This window comes from Phoca vitulina, unplaced genomic scaffold, assembly GCF_004348235.1.
Source record: "Phoca vitulina isolate PV1807 unplaced genomic scaffold, GSC_HSeal_1.0 scaffold16, whole genome shotgun sequence".
Taxonomy (NCBI): domain Eukaryota; kingdom Metazoa; phylum Chordata; class Mammalia; order Carnivora; family Phocidae; genus Phoca; species Phoca vitulina.
Window position 1 is genome coordinate 25686835 of NW_022589719.1, and position 12211 is coordinate 25699045.

Genomic DNA, 12211 nt, shown 5'->3' on the forward strand with positions numbered 1-12211 from the left:
GAAGAATACTATAGACAAAGTTAATAAATAACAGAATGTGAGAAAATCTTTGTCAAGTTAACAACAGAGTGTTCAAATCTACATAAAAAAGCATCCATCCATAAATTAACTCATAGAGATATTGACAAAAAATATGATTCCAAAATTCTAAGAAAAATATTCTACAATGATCAAATTCACTTCTGGTTAGAAAAAAAAAACAAATTAAAATGGAGATGTCACTTTACAACTATTTTCCTGGTATAAAAAATATTAACAAAATACCAATGATGTTCACAAGAAAGTAAGGATACGGGAACCCTGATGTACAGTTAACAGGCGTGTATATTGGTGCATCCATTATGCAATGTGATCTGGAAAAATTTGGTCAAGTTAAATGTATGCATGCCCCAAGATTCAAAATGTTTGTCACTAGAAAAAATTTCACACTGAGGTACTTGTAGTGGAAATAAGTAGTAGGCAACCTACTTTCCATTGCTAGGAAAGCATATAGGTAAATTATGATGTATGGATACCATAGAGTAGTGTTACTCAATGTGTGGTCCTTGGACCAGCACCAGTCGTTGGACTCTCTATTTCCACTCTATGATGTGATAACTATTGAAAGTGAGATTGAGAATCTAAAACTATTACAGAATTTTGACAATGCTGAGAATTTTTTATTGCTATATGCAAAAATATTGGTCCACAACATATTACAAATTTTACAAAGAAAATGGTCCCTTACCATAGATAACTTGATAAACACTCTACTTGGGCATGAGTTCATGATGGCCAGAGCAGAATTACTAAGGAGGCAGAAAGAGTAAGATGAGAATACAGAAATAAATTAGAGCAAGATTATATAGAAATTTATGGGTAACTCAAGATTTTCATACATAATAATTTGTATTTATGTAAATTGGGATTTGTGAATTAAAATGTATGCAGCATAAAAGAAAGCTTAATTTTTAAGAGTATGTTTTTATATGTTCCCTAATTGATATATTTAAGAAATATATTTAAGAAAAATTAAATTCTTAATATAATTAAGAAGTCAGCTTGCACCCTGAGAACAAAGAAACTGATCCATGGCAATTTCCCCAAAGTATAGATCTAAATTATCTAAGTCAGATGTCAAGGTATAGACTTTAAATGCAGAGTCAATTATTCCATAGAAAATATCCTCTGACTCCACTGTGAAACCAAATATTATATCATTGCCAATTGCAGAATTAAGTTAAAGGATCACGTGGTCTTAGCTTTCTCAGCTCTTATTTCTTGGCACCTTTTCAGATGATACTTAATCTTTGTTAGCTATGGAACAAAACAATGGCACTGAAGTAACTGAATTCATTCTCCTGGGATTTGATGGTCAACGCAAGTCTTGGCATATCCTTTTCATACTATTTCTAGTGATCTATGTGGCCACCCTGGTGGGTAACATGGGGATGATCCTACTCATCAAGATTGATTCTTGCCTTCACACCCCGATGTACTTCTTCCTCCAACACTTGGCATTTGTTGATCTCTGCTATACCTCCGCTATCACTCCCAAGATGCTGCAAAATTTTGTAGAAACAGAGCAATCCATCTCATTCATAGGATGTATGGTGCAATTACTAGTCTATGGCGCTTTTGCAACAATTGACTGCTACATCCTGGCTGCAATGGCAGTGGACCGGTAGTGGCCATCTGCAACCCACTCCGCTATCCAACAGTCATGTCCCAGACAGTCTGCATTCAGCTCCTGGTTGGTTCATACTTCATAGGCTTCCTGAATGCCTCAGTAAACACAAGTTTTACTTTCTCGTTGAACTTTTGCAAATCCAATAAAATTAACCACTTTTTCTGTGATGAACCCCCACTTCTTGCCCCTCGTGCTCTAACATTGACTTCAACATCATGTTAATAACAGTCTTTGTGGGGTTTAACTTGATGTTCACTGTGCTGGTTGTCATCTTTTCCTACATACATATCCTGGCTGCCATCCTGATGATATCTGCTGCTGCAGGGAGGAAAAAAGGCTTCTCCACATTCGTCTCCCACCTGACAGCCGTCACTGTGTTCTACGGGACTCTCTCTTACATGTACTTGCACCATGGGACAAAGGAGTCTCAAGAGCAAGAAAAAGTGGCTTCTGTGTTTTATGGCATTATGATCCCCATGTTAAACCCCCTCATTTACATCCTGAGAAACCAAGATGTAAAGGAAGCCCTAAAAGGGATTAGAAAGAAGTGCTTCTAGTTTGATCATTTGTTGTCTATAAGGCCATATATTTAAAGATATTTATTGCAGCGTTGTTTGGGAAGACAAGACCAAGACAGTGAGTATTCCTCAATAGGGAAATAAATCTGTATTGTTGTAATTCCAAAATCTGTATCTATTGCTTCATAATAAATTTCTACAAATTTAGGGGCTTAAAAACATGATGATTATATTATAGTTTTATGGGTCAAGAATGTGGACACTGCTTAACTACATCCTCTGAGATGCTACAATCAAGGTGTCAACCAGGACTGGGAACTCATCTGGAGGCTCAAGTGGGGATGGATCCGCTTCCAAGCTCCCTCATGTTATTGGCACAATTTATCTCCTTGCAGTTGTAAGACAGATTCCTGCCTTCCTGTTGGCCATGAGCCAGAGGTTGCTCCCAGCTCTTAGTCTATCCACAGTTCTTATCCATATGGCCCTCTCCATAACCTCTCTCATAACACGGCAGCTTACTTCTTCAAAGCCAGGAAGCCATATACAGTTAATCAGTGTATATACCATGTAAAACAGCACACCTTTATATGCCCAAATTGTACTGCTACTTCAAGAGTCAGTCTCTCCCTGAAGTTTTCCCAGCTTAGCACTTGTTTCCTACCAACTTTCTACCCCTGGAGATAATTCCTTCTTCCACTGAATACTCATAGCACTTTATTTGCAGCAATAAATATTATTTATTATTTATCACTTCCCCTCTACATTATTTACTTATCTATAAGACCCTCACTATTATTTATAAGGTAGTTGAGATACATTGTCTTTCTATGACCCTTTAACATCTGGTATAGAGACTTAGACACAGTAGGTAGTCTATAAATATTGAATGAAGAAATGGTGATAAAATACAATAATATGGACAGTTTTCTAACTGGAAGTTATGTGAGTATGTAGCCTATACTAGTGGTCTTTAAATACCAGTCTATGGACAGCAGCATTCAAGTGACCAGGAAAAGTTTTTAAAGTACAAATAATTATAGCCTAGCCCTGGAGGTATTGATTCAGTAACATTAGTCAGAGCCAAATATCTATAATTATCTATATATGCAGAGTGTTTCTTTAGTTGCATGGTCCACAGGAAAGTAGTATTTAAGAGCACAGGATTTTGAATGGTTTAGTATGTCATTGATATCCCAACCCTGCCACTCACCAGCAGCGTCCCTTTACAGGTTAGTTGGGCTTTCAAACCTTGCTTCCCATACTAGTACATATCTCATGAGATTCTTTTGTTTGCCGGTTCATTAGTAATAAATAGGTAAGCAAATGAATAGAAATCATAGTACGTGGCACTAATAAACTCTCAATAAATGTGAATCGTAAATGAGTATTAACAAGGATTATTTCAACATGGGTGTGGCAGACATAAAAATGCCCTCATTACACACACACACACACACACACACACACAGAGTCAATAGAAAGTCTCCCAAGGTTTTCAACATGAAAACTTTCCCCTTTGGGGTGCCTGGGTGGCTCAGTTGGTTAAGTGACTGCCTTCGGCTCAGGTCATGGTCCTGGAGTCCCAGGATCGAGTCCCACATCGGGCTCCCTGCTCAGCAGGGAGTCTGCTTCTCCCTCTGACCCTCCTCCCTCTCATGCTCTCTGTCTCTCATTCTCTCTCTCTCAAATAAATAAATAAAATCTTTAAAAAAAAAATAAAAAATAAATAAAAAAATAAAAATTAAAAAAAAAAAAAGAAAGAAAACTTTCCCCTTTGGGAAACTCCTCTCTCCTTCAGCAGAAAGCTAACTAATGAAGGTTGTTTTCTTTGATCCTATCTCAGCATCTAGAATTACAGATGCTCAAAGGAACAGGTACTACCCCCATAGACCTCAACTGTAAACTCTCTTTGTGGAGAAATCACTTGGTGAAAAATTAGCCTGCACTAGCCTGGGGGAAAAAATCTCAAGACAAATCCCCTGTAAATAAACCAAATTGCATTTTTCCTATTCTGCTGTACATTATTTTGACAGATAGGAACCATAGTAAAATCTATAGGATTAGAGCCAATATGCCAATATAATTAACTCCAAGGCTGGGTAGAGTCATCTTATCTTCAGCAAAGTAAAAAATATAAATGGAGAGGGGCGCCTGGGTGGCTCAGTCAGTTAAGCATCTGCCTTCAGTTCATGTCATGATCCCGGGATCCTGGGATTGAGCCCCATGTCAGGCTCCCTGCTCAGCGGGGAGTCTGCTTCTCCCTCCCGCTGCTCCTTCTCTCTCTCTTGCTCATTCTCTCTCAAATAAATAAATAAAATCTTTAAAATATATATATAAATGGAGAGAGGAATTCTCAATTATATCGAGAAGTTATACAATGACCAGGGAGATGACAGCTGGCATTTTAGCCATAATGTTCCCAACTGAACTTAAACAACTTTTATAGAATATAAGCAATAATAAGACAAAGCCACTCCATGACTGAGAAAAGGCCACTCTGTGACGATGTCTGAAACAAAACATGAACAAGAACTCTTGACAGCTAAAAAAGTAGCTAAACATTCCACTTTCCACCTAAAATGAGTAAACACTTATTCCCTAAACACTTTTAATTTCTCTCTTTTTAGGTACCAATTGCAAAAATACCTAATCACCAAATTCCTGATAACACTCAAAACAGAATTTGCCTCCACTTCCTAAATCCTTTTTAGAATCACCCAGCACAGGCCTAAATCCTACAAAAGTCTTCTCAGTTTCCTCTCATTCAACGCTATAGTCCCTCTGAGGTGTGAGGTGGTCTTCCTCATGGTAGCACGTGAAAGAAGCCTAACATCGCCTGACACATAAGTGTTCCTGGTGCTTGTTGGCTACTGCGCATTGATGGTGTGAACTGTGCCATGTGCTTCTCTTATCTCTCTTGAATCTGGCTTCTTTCTGTTATTAATTTTCTTATCTCAAAAGAAATTATGTGTCAATTTTTTTAAATATAGCTAGTTTTAAAGTTAAAAAGAGGGAGCCTCTGTTACCCTTATTTCTACTCCTCAACTTACTTAAGTTTATCATATATTCTTCCAGATGGTGTTTTCTACATAAGTGCACACACACACAGATTTTTAATTAAAAATCACTTCACATCCCACACATTTTTCTGCAAAATGCTTTACTCCCTAAGAGTATGTTATTAACATTTTTCCTAAGAATACATATAGATCTATCTCATTATTTTTAGGTGTTTCATGGAAGTACAAACTACAGATTAACTCTTATTTATTTTAGCATCAATCTACCTACTGCTTATATTTTGACATCAAAACAATAATGCATAGAATTCCCTGGGTTTAAAGTAAATTTTTTCCATCTCATTTTATCAAAGATTAAACTGAGGTTGAGGGAAGTTACAGCTGTTGCCCAAGATCACATACCTATTGAATAGTAGTTTCAAGATTCAAATCTAGATCTTTCCCACTGCAAAATCTATCTACTTTTCATTGCAGGTAGTATAAAATAAAACTTCAAGGTGGCTTGGACTTAATATAGTTTGGACAACTTCAAAATACTTGCCCCTTCCAGAACTTCTACTTCTGGCCACGATGGAGTAACAGGGATTGGATATATCCTTCTACTTGAAACATGAAAAAGTGGACAAAATCTATAAAATAATAGTTTTAAGACACATCAGGCAATAAAGGATAATGATTCTTGAGAGGCAAAAGCAAATAAGCTCTAAAATTTCCCGAGGTTTCTGCCTTAAGAAAGTTTCCAGATCACAGTGCAGAGAGGTTAGTAGACTTCCTAAAGGAAATGGAGCTGAAAATCTGGAGAGACCAAGGCAACTAGAATTTGCAGGACAGGATACTAAAGAAAAGGAGTTGCACAGAGACAAAACCCTGAATGTGCAGAGGGTCCCCCTTAATTATTTAGCTGAGTACTCAGTACACCACATCAGGAAAGAATTTGAGGTTAGAGAAGGAAATACTGAAAAGATTATAGATAACAGCACTTGATGCTCACATGAGGCTGGGAATAGTGCTGCTCTCACTAACCAGACTGGAGAACTTTCAGGAGTCATGATGCATTGGATAGACCACACAGAAAAAACTTGCCTCGGTAGTGGAAATAATTAGCCCTAAACTGAACAGTGCTCCTGTTCCAACTAACAAATCTACAAAGCAAGACTCAAAAGTATTGTACTGTTTGGGGGAGAGGGGTTAATGGGTGATGGGCATTAAGGAGGACACTTGTTGTAGTGAGCACTGGGTGTTATACGTAAGTGACAACTCATTAAATTCTACTACTGAAACCAATACTACACTATATGTTAACTAACTTGAATTTAAATAAAAACTTGCGGGGGAAGTATCCTATTCTTTCCAAGTCACTTAACTGTGTTCCAGACAAAGCTCAAGAATATTTATAAGAATACAAAAATATCTATCACTAAACATGGTAAAATTCACAATGCCTAGCATCCAATCAAAAATTACCATTCACACAAAAAGCAGGAAAATACAACCATAATGAGAGAAAAATCAATGGTCAAACTGAGAACTGCCAATGATGTTGGAATTAGCCATCAAGAACATTAAAACAATTATTGTAACTGTATTCCATATGTTCAAAAAAAGTTAAGAAGGGGTTTGAAAGATCAGGTAAAGACTACAGTGTCTGATTGTAAAATGGGATGGGATTAACTATAGATTAGCCATTCCAAAAGACATGATTAGTGATCGTGAAGACACAGCAATAGAAAGCATCCAAATTAAGAGAAAAGTGAATCAAAAGAAAAATGCACAGCACATCCGTGAGCTGGGAACAACTTCAAGAAAGTTTACATCTGTGTAATTGGAGTCCCTGAAGGACAGGAAAAACAAGGTTGATATAAAAAAAATTTTGAAAGATAATGCTGAGAATTTTGTAAATTTGATGAAAACTGGAAACCCACAAATTCAAGATCCACAAAAAAACTCCATGCAAAAATGACACCAAGACATATCAAAATCAAATGGCTCAAAACCAGGAATAAAGGGAAATCTTAAAAACATTCAAGCAAAAAAAAAGACACATTGTGAATAGCAGAACATGAGTAAGCATAAAACAGATTTCTCAGAAACAATGCCAGTAGAAAGACAATGGAGCAACATCTTAAAGAATTTAAAGAAAAAAATGCTTTTATAATAGACTAAATAATTTCATATCCTCCCTTTCCTTAACATACACACACAGTGAATCCTTCTGACTTTGCAATGCACTCAAAAAGTACCCTTAATGAAGGGGGTGGAAATCGGGGGGGAGATGAATCATGAGAGACTATGGACTTTGAGAAACAAACTGAGGGGAGGGGGTGGGGGGATGGGTTAGCCTAGTGATGGGTATTAAAGAGGGCACGTACTGAATGGAGCACTGGGTGTTATACGCAAACAATGAATCATGGAACACTACATCAAAAACTAATGATGTAATGTATGGTGATTAACATAACAGTTAAAAAAAAAAAAGCTACTGTGTTTCCCCCAACGTTAGGGTTCCCAGATAAAATGTAGGATGCCCAGGTAAACTGCATGGGATTTAATATTGCATGGGAAACACTTATTTATATTAAAAAATTAGTTTTTGTTTCTCTGGGGGAAAAAAAATACCCTTAAAATGTTAAATCACTTTTCACCTTTTATATGTTACTGTCTAGGTATCTTAATTTCAAAATTATTAAAGATAAATTAAAATGATTTATAAAGTTCTGTGTTGTTCCACCATACCTAAAGCAAGTTTAGTTATCCCTGTATACCATCTTGCTCTCTCCCCACTAGATTCAAAACTGCTTATAAGAAGAAACCAAATATTCACTAATATTACAAACTCTCCTCAAAGAAGCATCTTGCATAAAATTTGACCTGAAGTTGAACTGTCATTTATTTTGTTGCTAAAAGGTTATTTAGCTGTGAGTACCTATATATCAAGGAATTTGAGGGAATCAGAGATGTCAATAATAACAGATAACTTCATTTACATTATGCTCATATGCCAAAGCCATATCCTGACTTTATCTTAATGATAGAGAATCAGTTCTAAGGTTATTTATATTAACAAAGATAAGACCTGTAATGATTAACCAAATGAACATATTGTTTTCTTATCTCCCGGCAACTTCTGAAGTTGTTGCCCTAAAGCTGGTGACCAGAGAGACAGGTAAGAGTTTATGAGTATGGTCACATTCAGAAGCTTAGCAATTCAGCACATGAGGATTTAAATCATCATAAAAATAATAAAGATCTCCAAATAGCCCCAGCTTTGGACTTCACCAGCTCCTAGAACTATAAAAAATTCTACCAATGTGATTTCAACCACTTTCTTTTAGAATTTTCTCATTAGGGCGCCTGGGTGCCTCAGTTGTTAAGCGTCTGCCTTCGGCTCAGGTCATGATCCCAGGGTCCTGGGATCGAGTCTCACATCGGGCTCCCTGCTCGGCAGGAAGCCTGCTTCTCCCTCTCCCACTCCCCCTGCTTGTGTTCCTGCTCTTGCTATCTCTCTCTCTGTCAAATAAATAAATAAAATCTTTAAAAAAAAAAAAAAAAGAATTTTCTCATTATTCCTTTTCACCTGTCACCGAGTTAGCTTTCCTCCTCTATGCAGACTCTTTTTTTTTTCAATAAAAATATGTAATATCTAAAAACTAATGATGTAATGTATGGTGATTAACATAATGATAAAAAAAAATTTTTTTAATGTAATATCTGTGCCTAAAACTGTAGAAATATACAATGAGCTTTTTTTCAATTCTTCTCTTTTCTAGTAAATGACACAGGGATCAAAATAACTTTAAAAGCATACCAGAGACTTCATTCCTTCATTTTATCTATTTCCTGCCTTGTTCCCAGGAAAAGTTGCTGATTTTTCCTACTTTTTGTGAAGATCAGTCATTAGCAAGAGAGGCTTGTTCATCAGGCAGAAGGGCTATGTTACCTCTCCAGATAAATCAATCTCTATGAAAATTTTATAACCTTTCATTTAATTTAGGGATTTAGGAATCTCAACATGTTTCTGAGGCTATTGGAGAAATTGTTTTGAGCAAAAAACTTCTTTTTTTAAAAAAGATTTTATTTATTTATTTATTTATTTATTTATTTGTCACAGAGAGAGAGAGAGAGAGAGAGCGCGCACAAGCAGGGGGAGTGGCAGGCAGAGGGAGAAGCAGGCTCCCCACTGAGCAAGGAGCCTGACTCAGACCCGATCCCAGGACCCTAGGATCATGACCTGAGCCAAAGGCAGACGCTTAACCGACTGAGTCACCCAGGTGTCCCATGAGCAAATAGCTTCTTGTAAAAAACTTTTGCTTGGATGTTTCCCTGTACCTAATATTAGGAAATGAAGTCCAGTTCATAAATAATTCTTTGTTATCATATTCGTGCTTCTATCTTTAAAAAAAAAAAAAGGAAAAATCAGCAATCAATATGCTACAGCAACATCATTCAAAGAGTATTTGAAAACCAGCCAATGCAATATTAATCTGAGAAAAGCAACATCAACTTCATGCTTCTATCACTTCCTTGTTTCTTGGGCTCTAAATCAAGGGTTCAACATGGGAATCACAATGCTGTAAAACATGGTGATCACTTACATATTCTCCTGGGATTTGTTAGAATCAAGCTGTAAACACATAACAGAGGGTCCTATGGACATTGTGCCAGCTATTAGGTGGGATCCCCAGTAGGGAAGTCTTCCCCTCCCTGAGGACATCCTCAGGACAGTAGCCAGGATATATGTGGATGAGAATATGATGACCAAACATGACAATCAAGTTAAACTCCATGAAGGCAGTGATTGCCATGCTGATATGTATATGGGAGCATGAAAAGTTAAGGGTAGAAAAGGGAATTTTTGTGCACTAGGATAGCAGGCAAGACTCCATAAAGACATTTGAGGTAGACTGGGGTACAAAAGAAAACATTAAGCAAACACCCGTGAAGGGTGAGCGGAGCAGAATTTCCAGGGGTAGTCAAGAATAGAAAACTTTCCCCAGATCCTGGAAGTATACAGCTCTTACCTTATCCCATCACCCGACAGTGCCCAAATGCCTTCTGCCAAGATGTGAAGCCATTAATGGCCCCAGAGACAGAAGACACCTCCAGCTGGCCAACGTGCTGACAGCCGTGGCCAGTAGCAAGCTGCCATACCAAAGGCTTCTAACATCAGGCCGAGCAGCATCCTGCCCAGCCAGTGGCATGGGCTGGCAAAACAACAGAAAGCTTCTCTCACTCCAGCATCACAAAATCTGATGGCTATGTCAATGCAGACAAGCGTTGTGTCAATGCAGACAAAATTTGCCCTAACCCAGCATTTCCCAAAATGGAGTCCTGAGAACTCATTCTCACAAGCTCAACATGAAAAGGACTCCAAAGCCAAGAAGTAGTAAAAATTCTAAGTTAATATCATATTTGTTTACCACTGGACTTTTCAGAAGTATAGTACATGGAAGTGTGCATTTTGAATCTCTAAGACAGAAAGAGTATGGAGTTATTTCCCAAACGTGTTGGGTCACAGGACCCTTTGTAATCTATGGGCCATTTGGTGTATTGTCTCAAATCTAAAATGTACATTTCTTTCATGTTTTAATATTCCCAATGTTGGGATTATCTTAAAATCCAATGTACATTTGACAGGGCAATAAAATTATTATAAAATTGGTGGTGACTGTCAATCTATCTATCTACTAAATATAATAAAGGAAATATACTTCAACAGCTTGGAACTCATGTTTCCTATAGAACAGTTTGAAAAATACCTGTCTTTTAAAAAGAGCTGGCTAAATGCATTTATAAAAGTGACTAAAGTGGGTAGACTATTGAAGTACTTCCCAGAAAACACCATTTGAAGGATATCTTCAGCTCTAAACAGAATACCACATTTGTATATGAATAATCAATATTCTATTCAGTCATTAACACAAGTGCCTTAAAGATTTCCAATGGAGAGCATGTTGTTTACTCTGTTCTAGTTATTGTGGATGTTAAATGTCTTTATTTCTTTAAAAAAGTATTTGATGACTCAGGCTGGCCATTTCACACAATCTACCTATTTTGGTGAATTCCTTATCCTTGAAAACACTTATTATCATCATTATTTACTAACTTTAATACGAATCAGCTTTCTTCCTCACCTAAGGCAGGTAAACTTTGTAAACACTTTCTGGAATCCCAGCTCAGGCTGACCCAAAGAGTAGAAGTCAATTCCAGATGGGATCTACTTCAGTTCCAAGTATGGTTGGTCATTCTTACCCATCAGCTCTCCCTGACCATACCTCCCCTAACAGGATGCCACCTATGGCCTTAGAATAGCCAAAATGTTACTATCTGTACTCCTTGGTAGGGCTGCTATAACAGAATACCACCAAAGTGGAACTTCTTGTCTGACATTTCTGGAGGCTAGAAGTCTGAAATCAAGTTGTTGGCAAGATTGCTTCCTTCTGAGGGGTGTAAGATAAAGGACCTGTTCCAGGCCTCTCTCTTTGGCTTGTAGATGGATGTCTTAATGTGCACATAGTGTTCTCTGTATCTGTGTGTGTGTCTCCAAATTTCCCCTGTTGTGTAAGGACACCAACTATATGATATCATTTTAATTTAATTAAAATATCTCTGTAAAGACTTTCTCTCCAAATAAGGTCCCATTCTGAGGTAGTGAGGTTTAGGACTTCAATACCTAAATCTTGAATGGGTGCAATTCAATGCATAACACCATTTATAGTAAAGGCCACTCAACTGTTCAGGACACTAAGAATCTAGACCTAAACATCAAGACCCAAAACAAAACCAGATCAATCCTTTATTCCCTCTTCCTTTCTTAATAGATGAGTTCTCTGGGTGGAAATTTGGACCTGCCATGGCATTCCAGAGTTACTGGAATTCCATTATCCCTTTAAAAAGAAGTGTGCTCTGGTTCACAAATCAGGACCAGACACCCACAGAAAACTAACTGAGCACCAATAAATTCTCAAGGGTATGACTTAAGCATAAGGAAGATTATAAGAAGGTAA

The 12211-nt window shown here is 37.3% G+C and overlaps 1 pseudogene; it reads left to right on the forward strand.

The window, feature by feature from the left end:
* Positions 1–1298: 1298 nt before the first annotated feature.
* Positions 1299–2226, forward strand: LOC116638665 (annotated as a pseudogene).
* The last annotated feature ends 9985 nt before the right edge of the window (positions 2227–12211 follow it).